The sequence below is a fragment of the Lygodium microphyllum genome, chromosome 3, assembly GCF_053477565.2.
Source record: "Lygodium microphyllum isolate KBCC chromosome 3, Lygodium_microphyllum_v1.1.10, whole genome shotgun sequence".
Lineage (NCBI taxonomy): Eukaryota > Viridiplantae > Streptophyta > Polypodiopsida > Schizaeales > Lygodiaceae > Lygodium > Lygodium microphyllum.
The window spans coordinates 130,874,620-130,895,293 of NC_141137.1; the positions used below are offsets into that span (position 1 = coordinate 130,874,620).

At 44.7% G+C, this 20,674-nt stretch overlaps 1 protein-coding gene across 10 annotated transcripts in view; it reads right to left on the reverse strand.

The window, feature by feature from the left end:
- The window catches only part of LOC148038904 (aluminum-activated malate transporter 2-like), a 55,220-nt gene extending 34,755 nt beyond the window's left edge, over nucleotides 1-20,465 (reverse strand). For 6 of the 10 annotated variants that reach the window (XM_087675500.1, XM_087675492.1, XM_087675497.1 and 3 more), the window contains exon 1: nucleotides 20,205-20,465. The gene's annotated coding sequence lies outside the window, so the exon portion shown is untranslated. Of the gene's footprint in view, nucleotides 1-19,171; nucleotides 19,229-20,204 lie in introns of all 10 variants that reach the window. The other 4 variants (XM_087675499.1, XM_087675493.1, XM_087675491.1 and 1 more) reach the window with 3 other exon arrangements.
- Between the last annotated feature and the right edge of the window lie 209 nt (nucleotides 20,466-20,674).

Genomic DNA, 20,674 nt, shown 5'->3' on the forward strand with positions numbered 1-20,674 from the left:
GAGTGAGAAACTTGCACAGACGGAATAATGGCTGGATGGGGGCAGCTTGTCTATTTATTAGATGTAGAAAGGTACCCTAAAAATTAGGGTTTCTAAAAGAACATTTTTTAGTGTGGTTTGGAGCTGTTTAAGAGGCTAATCAGCAAGTAATGCATGTTTTAGCTCAACACCACCATGGTGCTCTTCCACCAAAGCCTTTGAAAGAAAGGTATCACGATCGGCAAGGACATTGGCATCCATGAAGAGAGAGAGTTTTTTTAAGACAGGATGCAAGAGTGCCGCAAATCCATGTATGGGTCACTTCATCTACTCCCATCTTTTCTTTGTCAAAAAAAAAAAAGACATCTCTTTTAGGGGTGATATTCAAGATATCACTACACTAGGTGTAAGATGATAGAGATTTAGAGGGAGATTTATGAGACAATATGAAATATAGATTCTAAAACTAAAAAGAAGCATAAATCATTTTATAAAAAAAACAATACCATAAAGAAAAGGCCTCCCCATTCAAGATGGTCAATGATTATATCTCCTCCATTGCATCCGCCATAAGATGATAGAGGAGGCTAATAGTGGCCCTCTCCATGTTCGCCGTCATGCGAAGCACCTAGTAGATGGGAGTGACGGCAATGATAATGCCTCTCACATCCATCCAAAATTCCTCCTTTAAGCAAAGCCTTTGAACAACCTTTGCTTCCACTTGGCTTGATGTGGACTCTCCTTCAAGCCATTCCTTAAACTCATTTGACACAATCGTTTTTTGTAGCTTGTTGCAAACGTCATAGAGACACTCGAGGAGAAGCCACATAGCCACAAACCGAGTCTTCGAGAGCTTCTTTAACTCCAAGTCCGAGTATGATCGATAAATCGCAAGAACTCGGACCTTGGAGTTGACAAAGCCAACGATTGTACAAGCATCATTGACAATCCTCACCACCTACTCCAACTTGCCCATATCTTCCATAAGAAGATCTAGACAATGTGTAGTGCATGGTGTCCATACTATGGATGGAAACTCGGCCTCAAGTTTCTGCCCCATAGATACACAATTCAAGGCGTTGTCCGTGACAACTTGCACCACATTTTGCAGCCCAACCTACAAGATTATACACAATCAAATTAGAATAAAATTGGGAGGTTAAAAGAAAAGATTGCAAAATAATAAATTTAGAAGCATCTACCTCAATGATGGCTTGCCGTATGTGCCGATACATGAACGAGCCCATGGTTCTCCTTCCCCTTGTGCCTCCATCCACCGCTCCTAGGAAGTATGTGCCAGGTGGATAAGATACGAGGATGTTGATGATTCCCCTTTTTTTGCGGTCACTCCATCCATCGAATAGGAGAGAGCATCCATACTTCGCCCAACCGGCACACACAGGCTCAAGGAACTTATCAATCCTCTCTCTCTTCTCATCAAGTTTCTTGATGCGCATGTCATTGTACGTGACACCATACCATCCCTCGCATGGACCAACGGCGGCACTGGCTTTCAGCATGCACTTCCATCGATCCACTTTGAGAATATGGAAAGAGAGATTGCACTCAATTATGGTGCGTGCAATCTCTATTTCCGCTTGCCTTTGCCTCTCCTTGAGAAAGGAGAGGGGACCGAAAACTTGCCCCGTTGCTTGGGCAAGAGTGGCTTGTCTCTTAGGCATAGGTATACCACTCGAATGGCTTTTTCTAGATGGGATAGAAGAGGCCCCTCCAATGGAGGAAACTGAGACAGTTGGAGAGGAATCGTCCTCCACATCCAAGACCTCATGATCGGGAGAGATCGCCTATTTACTTGCCCTTGAAAGGCCTTTGTGTTGCTTCAATGGCAAGTATTTCCGACGACAATCTTCATAGACATCGTCAGGAATACCAGGGCATGGTGTGGATTCCTCTCCTAATTTGCAAAGGTGGATGAGAAAGCAAGTGACGGATGAGATTTGGAGCTTTGAATACTTGCATTGCCACTTGCAAGTGTTAGATTTCTCCTTCACTCGTTCAAAGTAGGCACAATGCAAGCAAAAGGCCTCAAGAAAAGGGGGTGCCATTGATGATGTATAGAGAGCACTATCAGAGTGCAACGATGCAGAAGCGTAGAACAAAGACTAAGAGAGAGTGAACACACAGAGAAGAGAGAGAGAGAAAAGGAGACAGTGTAAACGCAGAAAATCTGCAGAGTAGTATGTTGTATAAGAGTGCAAAAATATACACAGGGACAAAGGAAATATTTGCGTGTATCTCCGACTTGATAACCTCGATCTCCATCAACCCGAGCATAGTCTTGTCTCAGCCAACAGATCTCAAGATCAGAATCTGGATAATGAATACTGGAGTGTGCAACCAACTGGCTATTTATAGCCAGAAAATAAAAAATGCCTGCACTAGGTCGGCTGCATTAAATGCAGCCGATTGCAGTAAAACTGTTGTCCGACTGTACCAGCGCCACATGGCATCCTGCCGTACTGCTGACATGGCATCTTGCGCTGTCCGTACACTACTGACGTGTCATCTGCACTCTACCGTATGCTGTATACTGTTGAATCAAACCCTAACTGTGCAGAAACCCAAATACAGCCTGTCCAAGGGATGACTCTACCTCTAACATCCCCTCTCAGATCCTAGACGAGGCACCAAACTGAGGGATCTCAAATACTGACGAAGTAAGGCCTGGGGAAGCGCCTTCGTGAACAAATCTGCAAGATTATCCTCCATCTTGCAGTACTCCACATCAATGTCCCATCTAGAAGCTTCTCCCAAATGAAGTGATACTGGATCTCAATGTGCTTCGTCCGAGCATGGAATACAGGATTCCGCACCAAGGCAATGCAACTCTCGTTGTCGCACCGCAAAAGAGTAGGACGAGTCTGGGGGCAGCCAAGCTCCTCCAACAATCTCAGAAGCCACACAACCTCACATGTGGTGGAAGACGCGGCTCGATACTCCGCCTTAGTAGAAGAAATGGCTACCATGGGCTACTTCTTGCGACTCCAAGAGATAACACCTGTACCCAAGGTAAAACAGCAGCGTGTAGTAGACCGTCAGTGGTCCACATTGCCAGCCCAATCTAAGTTACTCCAACCTACAAGAACCAGATCGGAAGCATCTGTACCTGATGGATAAGAAATCCCTAAGTCAGAGGTCCCCCTCAAATACCGAAGAATCCTCAGGGCAACCTGCCAATGCACCTGTTTGGGTTCAGTCATGAACCCCGCCAAAAGACCCACAGCAAAACAAAGGTCAACACAAGTGTTGAGAAGCCAAATCAAAGACCCAATCAACTGACGGTAGCAAGAAGCATCCATCACGGGAGAATCTGAGTGTGAAGTGGCCTTCCAGTTCGGATCCATAGAAGTAGTAATGGGCCGACAAGTCTCCATCTCAAAAGTCACCAAGAGCTCCTGAATGTACCTCTGCTGAGAGATGAAAATCCCCCTATGAATTGCGTGGCCCAAGAAGAAATTAAGAAGCCCCAAATCCATCATCTCGAATGTCTGATGTAAAGCTATCTTGGTCTCACGAATCTTCTAGGCATGATCCCATGTCAGAATCAAATCATCAACATACAACACAAACAACACACGACCAACCTTGGAATTATGCACATAAAGCTGCCGATCGGCCTTGGAGCGCCAATATCCCAACTTCGACTAAAGAAGCAAGTCAATCTTCTTGTTCCATGCACACGGAGCCTGCTTGAGGCCATACAAGGCCTCCTTCAACCTGTAAACTTTCCCATCTGAGGATCCAAAGCCAGGAGGCTGCTCAACACAGATCTCCTCCTGCAAGTCACCATTCAGAAAGGCGGACTTCACATCCAACTGATAGACAGGCCATCTCCTATAACCAGCCAAGGCAAGAACAGCTTGAATAGTCGCCATGCGAGCAATGGGAGCAAAAGTATCATGGAAATCAATGCCTGGGCGCTGAGTAAAACCTTTAGCAACAAGGCGAGCCTTGTGCTTGTCCAAAGAACCATCACTAAGGTACTTGGTCTTGAAGACCCACTTGACACCAATCACCTTCTTGTGAGAGGGACGAGGCACAAGAGACCAAGTGCCATTCCTCTCAATAGCCTCCAACTCGGCTTCCATAGCCTTCCACCAATGATCAGACTGCAAAGCCTCCTTCACTAAAATGGGCTCACGATCCTGCATAAAACGGGTCAGCAAAACAATAGTTGGAGCAAACAAGCTCCGTAGAATGTGCCTGGTTTCTCCGTGACCTCTGCAGTCCATCCTGCGGTTCCCACTCCTCAGGGACCCCCTCAATCCCTGAATCTCGGAGTGTGTCACGGGCCCAACAAGGAGGTCGGACCCATCGTTCTCCATCTGCGGAAGATTAGGAAACATCCACCAACGGAAGCTCCTCGAGGGTGGTCGGTGGAAGTGAAGACTCTGAATCAGAAAAAGAATCTCCATCAAAGGACTCTGGCTCCAAAGGAACTGTCTCGGGAGCCCAACTCTCCCCTGGATCTCCAAAAACGGGGTGCTCATCACCCCCCTCTGTGGCCAACTTCCATGAACCGCACATCTCGACTCATGTAGACATCCCACTTGACGAGATCAAACAGACGATAACCTTAGGACTAGGAGCTGTAGCCAACAAAAAACTATCGTCGGGAAGCCGCATCGAACTTGTCACGCTACATCTTTGGGATGTGCACATAAGCGTCACACCCAAAGATCCTAAAATAAGAGACATCAGGCTTAGTCCCAAAGTAAGCCTCAAAAGGTGTCATCCTGTCAACGGCCGAAGTGGAAGATCGATTAAGGTTGTGAACTGCGGTAGCCACTACCTCGGCCCACATAAACTGAGGTGTCTGTCGGTGCTCCATCATGGTGCGCGCCATCTCGATCACACTTCGGTTCTTCCGCTCCAAAATGCCATTCTCTTGGGGAGTGTTGGTGTTAGTAAACTCTTGGTGAATGCCTCTATCTGCACAAAAACGAGCAAACTCATTAGACATAAATTCACCTCCCTTGTCTGAATGCAAGGTCTAAGCTTCCAACTTCAAAGTCAAGAAATAGGCCCAAGTCATCCTGCTGTAGTCATCTACGATCAACATGAAGTACAAGCTCCCCTTCAGGGACTTGGTCCTCATCGGGCCACAAAGATCCATAGATACAAGCTCCATGGGTGAAGTAGACCACCTTGAAGCTTTGTTAGGAATCGCATCCCGATGCAGTTTCCCACGAATGCAGGAGACACATGGCTAATGGCTCACCACTATATCCGGCAAACCTCGCACAAACGATCCTCGTGATACCTTCCAAAGATACTCATAGTTCAAGTGGCCAAACCGAGCATGCCATTGCTCGAACTATCTCTGAGAGGTAAGAAGAAGAGAGTTAAGAGCTATGGAAGACTTCAACTTGTAGATGCCATCCTCCTCATACCCTGCAGAGAAAACCCTCGATCCACGATCGAGGACTCGAATAGTATCACTGTCAAGCTCCACCAAGAGACCAAGAGCACAAATCTTATGGACCGAAAGCAAATGATACCCCAAGCCTAACACATGCAACACATTGGAAGTGTGGGTACCACCACATCCATCTAAAATAAGTTGCATCTCACCCCGTGCAGCAATAGACACAGAAGAGCTGTCTCCAATGAAAATCTGCCCACGCGAAGGTCGCAAATGGGCAACACCATCGGAAGGAGTCATATGCCGCGAGACACTATTGTCCACAATCCACTCTCGAGCCTGGGGAGCTGTCATCGTAGCATCAGAAGTCTTCGATGTAGAGTCCTCAATGACTGCTAAGTGTAGAAAAGTAACTAATGAGGGTGCAGTCACCACTCCATAATCCTGCGTGTCCTTCTTGTCTTTGTCGAGGCAATCCTTCTTCCAATGACCGGTCTTACCACAAATATGGCAAGTCGATTCCTTCTCCTTGTCCTTGTCCTTGTCCTTCTTGGATTTGTTGTCCTTCTTTTTCTTCTTTTGGTCCTTCCCTTTCTTCTGAGAGACTTGACCAACCAATGCCTCCGATTTGGAAGCATTTCGTCCCTTCAACTGTTCCTCTTGGTCCAAGACCATAGGAACCAACTCTTCCCACCGAAGAGTCAACTCCCACCTTGAAGCAATAAGGGCGGAATAAAAAGTACCGAATCGTCGCAGCAACTAGGACAATAAAGTGATCGCCGTGTCTTCGGAGAAAATAGGCTTCCCCACATTTTGAACCTGCATCTGAAGTTGCCGAAGCTTGTTGATGTGTTCCCAAAGCGAAGAAGACTTATTCACAGACAAGGTCCGCTTCTACACCTCCAAAGAAACCCTCTTCATCAAGGTTATCTGATTGTACATTTGGTCGAGCTCCAACCATATCTCTCGAGCCACCGACAAGTGCTCGATGTGAGCTATCACAGCTGTAGTGCAAGACAAAAAAAAGAAAAGAACGAATCCCGGCATTCAGTTTGTCCCAATGAGACTCGGCCTTGGTCAACTTTGCATGAGCACTGGAAGAGAGTTTGGACTCATCTAGCACCGAGGACCGGTTGATCTCCTCCAACACAAGCTCTTCCAAATCATAAGACTCCAAAATGGCCATCACCATCACCCACCAGATGCAGTAATTGTCACCATCAAGCTTCTGATCGATGGAAGAGCCAGTAGGACAGGCACCTTCCTATCCATGATCGCCTAGAACTCCAAATCAGCCTCTGTAGACATATTCATCTGCAATGCTTGCACAAACGAAAAAGAAGCCCCCTCTGACTATGTAAACGCAGCCTCGTAGGGCTGTTTCCGTCTCTGCCCGTACCTTCTTCACCCACAGGAGGTGATGAAAAAGTAAAATCTATAATGGAAGGCCTAAAACGCAGCCTTCCTCCCCTTCAAACAGCGAAAACCTACAGCAAATTCACCAATTGGACTCCTTTCTCGCACGCCCATACTCGCTTCAACCTTGATCCAATGCGCAGCCCTCCCACTCGCCCTCGAATACTAGAAACGCAGCCTTGTGTTGCATTAAAATCTCCTCTTCAAATAGGTTCAACCCTCAGTCAGTCCATCTTCACCGCTCTGATACCATGTCAGAGTGCAACGATGCGGAAGTGTAGAACAAAGACTAAGAGAGAGTAAACACAGAGAGGAGAGAGAGAGAAAAGGAGACAATGTAAACGCAGAAAATCTGCAGAGTAGTATGCTATATAAGAGTGAAGAAATATACACGAGGGAAAAGGAAATATCTGTGTGTCTCCGACTTGATGACCTCGATCTATGTCAGCTCGAGCATAGTCTATCTCAACCAACTGATCTCAAGATCAGAATCTGAATAATGAATACTGAAGTGTGCCATCAACTGGCTATTTATAGCCAAAAAATAAAAAATGCCTGCACCAGGTCAATGCAACCGATTGCAGTAAAACTGTTGTCTGACTGTACCAGCGCCACATGGCATCCTGCCATACTACTGACGTGGCATCCTACGCTATTCATACGCTGCCATCTGCACTCTGTCGTATGTTGTATACTGTTGAATCAAACCCTAACTATGCAGAAACCCTAACACATCCTATCCAGGGGATGACTCTACCTCTAACAAGCACCTAGAGAGTCACGGGTGGAGGGTGAGATGATTGAAGAAAGAAGTGGAAAGAGTAGAGATCTTGAAGGAGTAGAGAGCTTGAGGGAGTAGAGAGAGGCTATAGCTTGATGGAGGAGGAGGTTGGAAGGTTTAAGAGGTTAAGGGAGGACTCAAGGAGAGAGCTTGAGAGAGTAGTAAGGATGGAGAGCTTGAAAGAAGGAGGGGTGGAGAACTTGAAAGGATGAATGAGATGGTGGGGAAGGGGAGATTTTATAGAAAGGGAGAGTGCTTTGGGGTTTAGGGTTGGCCCTTTGGGGGGGAGGGAAGAGAGAGAGAGAAAGAAAGAAAGAAAGTTATATTAACATCTACAAGAAAGTTATATTAACGTCTACAAAAGGCCAAGTTGGCCTATGAGACCAAAAGGTTACATACAAAATGTCTGAGAAGTTTTCCAAGTCCCAGTAAAGCTACTATCTGGTGTTATGGTGAACTAGGTGAGTAGGTACAAAATGGTATACAAACTTGATACAATCTAGATGCAGTGTGGAACTGCTCATGGAGCCTAGTCATCTTAAGATGTCCCGCATGGACCTATCTAGCATGGAGAGGCTGAAGCGGCGGGATATGGCTCCCCGATGGCGCTGTAGTATCCGTTGTATCTGTAGGTGATGTCTCCTACAAGGGCGTAGGCCTACTAGGTGTGGGCGGTGGGCTCTGCCTCTCTCTATAGCTCTATCCAAGGTGACTCCTTGGGGTGGGGCCTCTAGTCTGTTGGTTGCAATCCTCGTTGTAGAGGGGGTGGCCGAGGGTCTATAGAACTCTTAGAGGATGCATTGCTGCGTGTTCCCGACTGTTTGGTCTCGGACCCATAGAAGGTGGTCCCTATGTCCGAGTAGTTCTAGAAGGAAGAGCCCGAGGCATTTCTGGTCGGGGAAGTCTAGTGTTTGCTGAAATTTGAATGGTGGCCCATCATCCATGGGAGAGGATAGTTGCATTGTGCCATAATCCATAGTGTGTATATGAGTAAGAGAGAGAGAGAGAGATGGATGAAATTTGAATCATGAGAGAGGGAGAGGAAAGGAGAGAGAGTTTTTAAACTTGTTAGTTTAAAACTTTAATCTTTAATCTTTTCTCTTGAGTCTTTGTGAGAAAGAAAGAAAAGATAGAGAGAAAGAAAAGAAAGAAAAGAAAGAAAGAAAAGAATAGAGAGAAAGAAAAAAAGAATAGAGAAGATTCAAGAAAGAAAAGAAGAAAACGAAAGGCAAGAAAGAAAGGAAGAAAAGAAAGGCAAGAAAGAAAAGAAAAACGGGCTTGAAAGCGGTCAAAAAAATGACCACTTATAACTTTATTGGCCGCAAGGCCGAGGCATACAGGAGTCAGGACCGGCATGCAGTGCAACGGTCACAGGGTGGCAGGCACAATCAGACGGGTCACAGGGAACGGACCGGGTGGGACCGACGCAACGGACGAGACAAGACGGGTCGAACAGGTTGACCTGTCCCTCGAACATGGACAACCCTGGTCGAAGGATGTAATAGGATCTGCCTCAACCTCCTACCACATCAATCTTTTGCTGTCCACGACCTGTCCCAACTGCCACAAGTTGAAACTTGATTCAAAGGCTTCCAAAACCTCCTAACAGCTGCTATAGCTTAGCGACATCATCTTGTTGTAGTCACCTTGTTCTAGAGCACTTTTACACCTGCCACTTGTATTTTTTGCTGAAGAGAGGTCAATTGCTGCTGTAAACATCATTCCAACCTGCATTTTCTACAGATACTGACTGCACAAATGTCACACAATCTTCTACCACTGCCCGAAGTGCTCATGTCATGTTCCACTCTGCCAGAGCTGCGTTTTATGTTGTTGCCGTCTCCACTGACACTAACCAGTTGCTGCATTTCAAATCCATTCTGAGTATGACACACTTAGGCAGACACCTCTGTCTCGATCCTATGGGATATGGAGGTTCAAGGCCCCTTGATTGTATCATTAGTATTCTCATTCATTCATTTTCATGCAGCATTCTATAAATTGTGTTCTACACATTGTCATATACTTTGCATTTTTTGTGTTTGCTATAACATTTCTTTACAGCCACCTCATCTAGTCTTTGGAGATCTGCTTTTTGCACTATTGCTCCTTTGTAGCCAGTTGCCCCTCTCCCATTTGATAGCTGCTGCCTACCAACCTACATCTGCATTTTGGTATTGCAGCCCTTGCGGATCACTTTGTCATCACAACAATTATTGAGAACTATGTTTCACTCCCTCTACTAATGTCCCTTTTGATATGGTGTCTTCTTCAACATCCCCCACCTAGAGAACTGAGTAGAGCATTCTTCTTCCACATGCTGCCACACTACGTAGAGCATTCTTCTTCCACATGCTGCCACCTAATTGGCCACAATAATGCATTCATCTTGAGCCAATCTAGCAACTTTCAACTCTATGGTTCATGCCTCAGCCCTAATCCTAGAAACGGGAAGGGCTAAAGCACACCGTATCATTATTGTACATGATTTATCATTTCATTCATTCTCTGTGGTTTTGAGTCCATTCACTCTCACTGTTTTAGACTTTGTCATCTCTACTCAAACCCCACCCTTTCTATTGAAGGCTGAATTGACTAGATTTTTTAGTTTATTTTTGTTGTTTTTAAAGGCTGAATGGTTGATTTTTTATGGATTTTGAGTGATGACTGGTTGTTTTGGAAGTGTTTGAGAGTGTTTTGGATGAGATTGATTATATTTTGAAAGCTCATGATGATTCTCAGTAGAAATATGAGGCTCTGTGATGTTTTGATAGGTTCTGTTGAGGTCCTGATTGGTTCTGTTTTGTTCTGTTTTTCTTCTGTATAAAGCATGGATTAATGATTGATAGAAGTTGAGAATATTTGAAAGCTCATTGGATGGCTTTTGATAGTTTGAAATGGTTTTAGTATGAGTTATGTGGTTCTGATGCCTTCTGTTGACCTTCTGTAAACCCATTGTTGAGCTTTTGTAGAGCCTCTGCTCTTGCTCTTTTTTTGTTATGTTCTGTTCAGTATGCTTCTGTAAGTGTTCTGTGGAATGTATGTGTGATTTTAGGAAAGTTTTCTAGCCTTGGAAAGAGGTGAATATAAGTTCGAAAGAGCTTAAGAAAGTGAAAGAAGTAGCTACTGAAGACTCAAGAGAAGACCGGAGTGAAGTGATAGTAGTGAGCTGTGAGAAGTCACTATGGTAGCTCTGGTGACCTTTCATATCAAACACGCTTTTTGAGAGGTGTATTCAAGACCAAAGAAATATTATTATAAGTGATTATTGAGTATTGTAGTGAGGATAATATGTACCATTGATTAAGAAAGAAAGAGAGAGTCAAAGATAGCTAATTCTATGAAAAAAATGTATCTTTCTATGAGAGACTGTGAGAGAAAACTATTAAGACAATGAAGATGAATACTATGTGATCTTATTTCCATTCAAAATTGTGTTCTCTTTGTTGGTTGATGAATTTTATGAAGAATATGAAGAAAATGATGAACTTTGTTGAAGATAAAACCGTGGAAGAATTGTTTCTATGATGTTGCGTGAAGATTTCTTGCTAGTGGTGTTCTTTTCCTTGTTGTGGGTTTCTAAAGAATGAAACAAAAGCTTATTGATGTTACAAGATACATTTTCTTGCAGTAGAAACTCATTTTTCTTAGTGTCTCTCTTAGAGCTTCATGTTTTTTGTGCACAGCCGGGGAAACCTGCCATCAACAAGCACAAACAGAGGCTGAAAATAGAATAAGTGGCACTGTTGAAAAGAAAGAAAAGCAATGGAGAGTAAAGTTCATGTCACTATCGAAAAATTGGAAGCTTTCCTTACCAAGGCCACATTCTACAAAAGATTCATCTCCCAATGGAGAAAGCACAAGGCCATTTTGATACGGTCCCTCTGTGATGGTCTATGTCCACTACCTTCTAAAGCTACCAAAACTTGCATCACAGTAGCAAAGTTCCTCCTACAAAACTAAAGAGTAAAATAGAGAGAATGACCATCTATGGAAGATTTGGCATTCATTGAGAACTTTCCAAACATCATCAAGTGGGAGATCGTGAAGAAGCTTCAAGAATCATGGTCAGTGGAGGTTCACGAAAACAAGAAAGAAAGAAGTTGAAATTTGTTTATAGATGCTCAACATCAGGACATGTGGGATGCTTGGTGCACTGACAACCTCCTGTTTGTTCAATTAGCAACCCGGTGAAAGTTGGTAGACAAAGTGTTCTTCACAATATACACTATTGAAACCATCAAACGCTAGCATTATTATGATGATGGCACAACAACGATTCTCAAAAGAATGAGTTTTGATACCTTCAGAACAGAATATCTCCCCCTCTGTAGTGGTTTGAAGACTGAATTCAAAGACATGTCAAATGGACTATAAACCTCTCTGTTAGCAGATGTAAAGGAGAAGGCCACACTGCAAAGGACTGTCCCAGTCCAGCCTCTGTCAAGGCCAATGCCACTGATAGCTAGCAGAAGGCACAAGAGCTTGCCTCTAATCTGGTGGAGTTGGAAGTTGCCGCTATTACGCGCGCCAAGAAGAAGAAACCACTTGTCCAAAAAGAGAACAATCCTCCCGTCAAAACTGTGAAGTTCAACCTGTCAACAAAATGGCAGATCAATACAGAACAAAACCCTGTAGTACAGAGCACTACAGTGCCACAGAAGGTACCAGAGTTCCAGAAACAGAATCAGAGGTCTAGGAGATAGACGATACAAAAATGCCTCTAAAACATAGTGACAGGAAACGGCCGGAACGGCCCCCCGGCACACGGAATCGCCGTCCCCGGAATGTATCCGTCATGGACCACATTTCCAAATGATGGAACATTTCCTGTCCCGTTTCAGACAGGGAACGCCTGAAACGGGACAGGGAACGCAGCAGGCGTTCCCTATCTGAAACGGGACAAGGAACGCCACGTGGCAAAACTTACCTGCACCCGGTCGCGTCCTGCTCCCGCCTGCATCTTGCTCCCGCCTGCATCCTGCCCCCAACCACCTTCATTCTCTTCCTTCTTCTTATTCTTTCTTCTCTTCCTTCTCTTCCCTCTCTTCCTTCTCCTTCTTTCTCTTCTTTCTCCTCCCACCTCCAACCTCTTCCTTCTCTTCCTTCTTCTTCTTTCTCTTATTTCTCTTTCTTCTCTTCCTTCTCTAGGTTTGGCGTTCCCATTCCTACTTACTTCATGAATTTTGATTTTTTAAATGCCGTTCCCGTTCCCACGTCCCCGTTCCCTAGGTTTGGCGTTCCCGTCCCCGTCCCCGTCCCCATTCCCCGTTCCCGTTCCATGTTTCTATGCTCTAAAAACATACGAAGTGCCAATGCTGCCATTGCTAGAAGAAAAAGAAAAGATGAAAATGGGTATAGCCGCATTTCCTAGCATGTTGGAGAAGCCTGTGGATCCCATCAAAGAATATGACTTGGTAAAAGACCTAGACACTTTTAAACCGAAGTTAACGTTCCGACAGTTATTGATGTTGTTTCCCAGCTGCCAAAAGAAGTTCAAAAGCATCTTGACTCGAAGACGTGGATTAAGGATTGACGTGGATTAGGGATTGCTCCTTCAACAGCAACCAAGACCAATAAGGCTCCAGAGCCTGTAAAGAAAGTGGATGTAGCCAACGCCTTCCTAGATCCCGGTACTCCAAACACTGGTGTGTGGATTGAAGGTTGCTTCATTGCAGATGCACTGATTGATGGAGACTCATCAGTAAACATAATGACAAATGTGACAATGAAGAATCTAGGCCTACAAGGTATGCAACCTACACACTAGCTTATCAGAAAGGCAGACCAGAGCAGAATCAAGCCTTTGAGCATTCTCCCATACGTGAAGATAACTCTGGCAGGAAGAGACTATTGGTTGACGTATCTGGTGGTAAAACCAAATTCTTATGGGACCTCATACCCTCTACTGCTGGGGAGACCATGGCTTTTTGAAGTGAGAGTGAGAACGGATTGGTTCAAAGGAACCCTGACCCTAGGCAGAGGACCCAACAAAGTGGTGATGAAGTTATATGGGTTGCAAAAAGGTAATGGATCTACCTCTATTGAAGTCTTATCAGACTCCTCCAATGAAGGTACAGATGGTACATCAGCAAAAGAAAAAGCTGTTAAACAGATATTTTCCAAGAAAACAGAGGCACATGTTGAGAAACCCTTCACCTGTAGTTTGCGTTTCTGCGTTTTGCGTTTAGAATTTGCATTTAGGGTTTGCAGCCCCAAAAAGGGGCACCATTCTAGACTGACTGTGCCTATTTATAGGCCACTCTCTCATTCATTCCTTATGGTTGATTCATTAAGTCCGTCACCCTTTCTCTCCAACCTCTCCACTAGCCTCATACCCCTTCAGGAGGACATTGCGGTTCGTGGTTCGTGGCTATCTTCATCATCTTCCTTGTGCTACCGCACACTTTTTCCCTTGTATCACATTCCTTCTCTTCTCCATGTTTACCGAGTTCACTCCGTGTTCCTCCCCGCAAACCTTACTGTCTCGCTGGTATGTCATCTTTTGACATGGTATCAGAGCTGGATCTGCTCAAACAGAGGCAAAGATCCTCCACTGCAGTGAAGGCAAAGACCGGTGGCGGATTTGGCATCCACTTCTCTTCTTCTTCCATTGCATCAAAATCTCGTTTTTGCAGATTTCAGGTGTTCCAGCTTGCTGCCCACACCCCGTTCGCGAAGGACATCTCAACCGAAGCTGTCCATTGTTGTCCCCAGTAATTAGCGCCTGATTTCCAACCCTCTTCACGCAGTTTGAAGCTGATTCCAGCCAGGCGACTGTTGTTCCTGTGCAGACTTGTTGTCGTACAGCCTGCCACGTCATCACAGTCCTGCTGCCTGCGTTTTTAGTCTTTCTCTCTCCTACAAGCTGTCCTGCCTACGTTTTTAGTCTCTCTCCTACAGGCTGTGCTCCCAGCGTTTTTAGTCTCTCTCTCCTCACCTGCGTTTTTCTACTGGTTGCAACCTCTTACTGCCGGTTGCATCCTCCTCTCACAGGCAACTCACTTCCAGCCCTTCCACTACCCTCCTACCCCTTGAGACAGACATTGCAGTTCGTGCTTCACATTGCCCTCACATCCCTTGAGGCGGACATTGCGGTTCGTGGTTCATGGTGGCTGACCTCTTCCTTCTTCACCAAGGCACACTGGTATCCATGGCGTCTCCACCGACAGATTGCCAGTCTACTAGGTGTTCCTACTGCTGCACAAACGGTCATCCCACCGAAGTCTATTGACATCGACCTTTGCTCCCCATCCCTCCAAAGTACATGCGTCTTCCACCAAGCACTCCTTGTGCCACCTCTCCTTTCTGGGCCACAGAGATTGTTCTACATCAACTATCAGAGCACTATGCTCAAGGCAATAAGACGCATCCGATGTACACTCAGTCCTTTCTAGCACATGGAGGATTGATTGGTGCTACGACCTCCTGGAGATCGTCGCAATGCCAGCGGCAGTCTTCTCCCACCTATTTTCGAGTACAGTAGCTACCACGGCCCACAGTTCTACAGTCCACTCCATCGAGAGGCAGTGATTGTTTAATACCATCTCCTACTCAATCTACTTCTTCAAGAGACAGTGGCTGCTCGACTCCTTCCTCTTCTTCGACTACCCAGTCCGCTCCATTGAGAGACAAAGACCGTTGCCCCCTCATTGCTCACTTTGAGTACCACCTTTCACCCTCGTCTACTCAGGGTCGAAAGGCCACCTCTGGGAGCTCTTCGGTACCCAAATACCTTCTTCGGCACAATCGGTGACACTTTCTTCGTCATCAGACATTTCAAAGTCCATGATCCATGAGTTTTTGGATTCACTATCTACTTCAGAGGGGGATTCAGAAGGGGATGTTATCTCTTTGCCCTCAAAGGGGGCATCTACTTCTTCTTCGACTTCAGCAGGAGCCCCTCCACCTCCCACCTCAGAGGGGGAACCTATGCCACATGACGTTCTTCACCCATCCTCTACTTTCTTGGGGTGGCTGTCTTCAACTAGTCATCTCTTCTATTGATATCCAAGATCTTCAGGTACCACCTAGATCGGGACCTCGGAGGTTCAGCCACGAATTGGTAACGAGGCCTTCGTATTCCTTCCAGCATGGATGCATGAAGCTAGTGGCTTCTCTCCGAGGTTGAGTTTCGGGTTCTCCAGTTTGCTCTGTCTACTATTCTTTACTGCAAGTTCCCTTTCCGGTGGAAATCTTGAATCTTCGCGATCCTCTATATCTTCATCCTCCTCTTCTTCTTGCCTTCGTCCCTTGGTCAGCATGGAGCCACCTCCTGAGATCGAGTACGGACATATCCTTATGGTTCTCGGCACCACACAAAGTCCGACATTCCTCCTATGCATTGCATGTTTACATCATCTATGTACTAGGGCGCTTGGGCAAGTGAACAATTTCCCCATGAAGAATACTGTCCAAGTGGTACCTACTGCATGAGCATTCTTCAACATGTAGCATTGCATCTCCACCTCACTCTTCTCTTGTTCCCCTTTTTGGGCCTGAGATGGGATGTTGAGAAACCCTTCACCCTTCACCTACAGTTTGCATTTTTGCATTTCTGCATTTTGCATTTAGGGTTTGCAGTCCCAAAAAGCGGCGCCTTCACCCTTCACCTGCAGTTTGCGTTTTTTGTGTTTCTACGTTTTGCGTTTAGGGTTTGCAGCCCTAAAAAGGGGCGCCATCCTAGACTGACTGTGCCTATTTATAGACCACTCTCTTATTCATTCCTTACAGCTGATTCATTCAGTCCGTCACCTCTTCTCTTCAACCTCTTCACTACCCTCACACCCCTTCATGAGGACATTGCGGTTCATGGTTCGTGGCTGTCTTCATCATCTTCCTTGTGCTACGGCACCCTTGTTTCCTTGTATCACATTCACTCCATGATTTAAATCTTCATCATTCCATTCATCAGTGTTTCTTCTCTCTTCTCTTCTTTTCTCCATGTTTGCCGAGTTTACTACTTGTTCCTCCTCGCAAACCCTACTGTCTCGCTGGTACGCCATCTTTTGACAGCATAGTCCCTAACAGTGGGCACTGTAAGCCAACTCTCTCACGATGCAAAGTCCTTGTTAATAGGTGAATACTTCCTACCTGAACAATGAATGACTTCCGACATTACCTTTGATAGCGAGATAGAGGCTTGGATGTACTGCTCTTCCTACTACATAGCCGAAGCAGAGCCAGAGACGAGGCAAAAGATGAAACAAAGAACCTGTTCTTCTCTTACAAAGGTTCTACAGAGACAGATCCGAAGAGGACAAAGATGATACTAAGGAAGACGGTTATGAAAGCGAAATGGAAGAATCTATCCCACCTCAAGAGGATACATATGAGGAGGACGTCCCAAAAGCACCAGAAGAAGAAGATCTCATGCTGTGGGATAGAATGGCGATGGTACCGTTTGGTCTGGTAAAAGGATCCTCTCATATGCAAAATCTTTATAAAAAATGAATTTAAAAAAATAAGCCATCTTTCAGCAATGGCTCTTACCGCCCTCACCCATCCTTCCCAAGAAAAGATGATAATGATGCACCTTGCCAACAATCACTAATCCAGTGGCCCTAACAGACATCAGAGGATCCCTGTTATGTGACATTCTTGGATGTATCATCAGAAGATGAGTCCTCAAGCCAAGAGGTAACTAATTTTGAAATCAAACCCAAAACAGCCCTAATCCCATTTCAGCATCCCAAGGAGCAACCCAAATAAGAAGTTGGTTCTAGTGGAGCATCAGATGAGAACACCACTCCCTTGAAAGAGTCGAATCTATATCCAAAAGCAGTCCATGGGACCTTCATTCATGAAGTAGAAGGTAAAAGACAGTTGACTTTTGTGGATGCAGATGGCTCTAAAGTTTGAATGCCACCTAAAAGTGGGTAGCAACTTGCCAGAAGAGGAACTATCGATTCTGCATAACTTATTGAAAGAGAACTTGGACGTGTTTGCATGGTCTTATAAAGATCTAAAGGGGAATGATCCCACAATATGTCAGTATCACATTGATCTAGAGCCTGATGCCAAGCCCGTACCGCAACGATAGAGGCGAATGAACCCAAACTACTCTACCTTGGTAAAAGCAGAGCTACTGAAGCTTCTAGAAGCCGAGTTCATATATCCAATGGCCAACAATGAATGGGTCTCACCCATCGTGGTTGTACCCAAGAAGAATGGTAAATTGCGAATATGTGTGGATTTCCACAAGTTGAATTCAAAAACGAAGAATGATCACTTTTCTATCCCTTTCACTAACCAACTATTGGACATAGTAGCAGGCCATGAGCTTTACTCCCTCCTGGATGGATTCAGTGGTTATAAATAGGTGCAGATAGCAGAAGAAGATTAGTCCAAGACAACCTTCATAACAGAGTGGGGGACCTATGCCTATAGAGTGATGCCATTTAGGCTCTACAATATCCCTGCTACCTTCCAGCGAGTCATGATGGCCGCATTTCAAAATCATTTGCATAACTTCATTGAGGTATACTTGGATGATTTCTATGTTTATAGTTTGATCCTTAAACATTGGGGACATTTGAAGCAATGCTTTGATTCCCCAAAATGTGGGCGCCCACGTCAGCCCACCCAAATATAACCAAAATGGTCACATTGCCAAAAATCAAATGCATTGATTTACCCTCCATCTATAGTGTTTAAAACATGTTAAATAATGGCTCACAACTAGGAGATGATTATACATGACACACATCTACTAACACATCGAATATTGAAATTACAAAGAAATTTTTTATTTTCTATGCCAATGAGTTACGCAGCAAAAGAAGATTGGAAATGCAGCACGCTAGCAAAGGAATGATAACATGGCAGGCTTGAAAACTCTGTGGTTGGTGCAGAATCAGTGGCATGAGCCTCTTTAGACAGTAAATGCAGCAATGGAAACAGTCATGAAGGCAGCATGAGCTGTGTGTTGATGCAAGCCAGGTTTGGACAGCTCCATTTGATGATTTGGCAAAAACTTGGGCAGATGGAACAATGTTTGGCATCATTTGGAGCAGTCAGACAGCACAAAATTCCTGCATTTGGAGCAGAGCAGTGGGATGCAACAGCAGGAGACATTTGCTGTGGCAATAGGGATGATCACTGGAACAATAAGCACCTATGTTAATGACATGACGGTCATGGCAACAATTGAGATGGCACAAAATGTTGGATGATGGCAATGGATCTGGTGACAAAAGTTTGGCAAAAGTGGGATGAAGAGTGGTTGCCCCTTGATCTCCTTTATAGAACCTTCCAAGTCAATTGTCCTACCCAAACCTCTACAGTTTCACATCAATTTTGCATCTTAATTTGAATTTCTTTTTGGGGCTGTAGGAGAGCAGAATAAATTGACCAATAATCGAGGGTTTGAAATTTTTATTGCTTAGCATCAGGTTCTAGTAGAATAAACCAAACATTTCTTCCAATAGAGAAAATCCATTGATCAAGAGTACCATTCACCTTGTCTCGAGCATTATTTTAAACAACTTACATGGAACACAAGCTGAATTCTGATGTCCAAAGTAAGCTTGGAAGAAATGATACACTAATTATCTTATTGGTAATTTGGAATGGTCCATAGTATCTCGAAGATAACTTGTAACACTTACTGGTGCTCACTGTATCAGATCTTTCAATACCTTCAGGTACTGCCCTCAAGCCTCCATCTATATTTCAGCGACAGTAACATTTATGTCAACTCCGAGATGAGCTCCAAGATACAAGCTAAGGAATATTACAAGGGTATGACAAAGGATACAAAAGAGATCAAACATATATAGTTTATGGTTAACTCCATGTGGGGGCATCCCTTACACAATTCATCCTTTTATGCATGTCGACTTGTATACCATTCTTGATTTCATTGCAGCCATCTACACCCATCGATCTTGCCATAAATGGGAGGTAATTGAAAGACAACATGGGACACATGGTCACCTCACGGCCTTCAAATCATACATGACCTGTACACCCACCTAGTGGATACTATTGGCGTCATGAGGCAAAAATATAATTAGAACCTTGCAATCAGGAGTGATTTAGGTTGCCTTACGTTTTATCATTTGTTTTTTGTATGCGAGACAAAGTAGCAGCCACTCAGTCTCCTTTTTCCAGATGAGACAAAGTAGCAGCCACCTCTCGGTATGGCCGAGGGACCACTGCCACAAGCCAAGTTGACAAGCAACCCCCCCTGTTTTCTCCATGTATCTTTATATGATTTCTGTATAGGCATGTAGCATTTGTTTTTCTGCTTATCAAATGAAGTTTTCTAATGGAAAAAACCTGTTGATTGAATACGATTCCCAAGAATGAATGATGCCTTCTACAAGAATGATATGTTTTTTCTATGGCACTCAATAATAGTGCATAACAGCATCTGTTAGCAATACTTCTGTCTATGGATCAGTCCCCCCCCGCCCCCCACAACACACACACACACACACTCTCTCTCTCTCTCTCTAGGAGAGTGTTGCGGTCCTCACCGTACTGCAAAACCTTTACAATAACGCTAAGGACTTGGTTTAACTGTACATAAATATTGATCAATCAGGAGGCTTATGTCTGTTTCACACAAAACACAACCCTCAACCTGAAAATATACATTGAAGAAAGACGCGCATTTGGAAAGTGGAAACGCCATACTTGTGCGGGTGACGAAGGCGAAGTGCACAACGTCGAAGCTGCATCCCTTGTGCGTTGCTGCGTTGCTGGTGGCGATGGTGCGATAGCCATCGCAGGCAAAAGCGCCACCTCATACACACATGAAACTGTTTGGGAGAAAAAAGGTGATGAAAATAAAATGCTCTTGGTAAAAAATATTAATAATAAGCTTCCTAGTTCTAACTGGCTAGCAAGTACATCGTTGTCATTGTCGGTCACACCTACTATTGCACTTCGCGTAGTGTGGATCATTGCGAAGCTCGCAAGGCTACTCTTTGCTCACTTCCCATTTTGCTACAAAATACATTTTTCTCAAAAGCTCTTTACCTTCTCTTTTGAAAACCCCTCAAATGCAACGTGTTTGTCACTCTATTGGCCCCTCATTGTCTATTTTGCTTTATGCAAAAACGCATCATTATGACATTGGTCATGTCTCAATAATGTCATGTTTT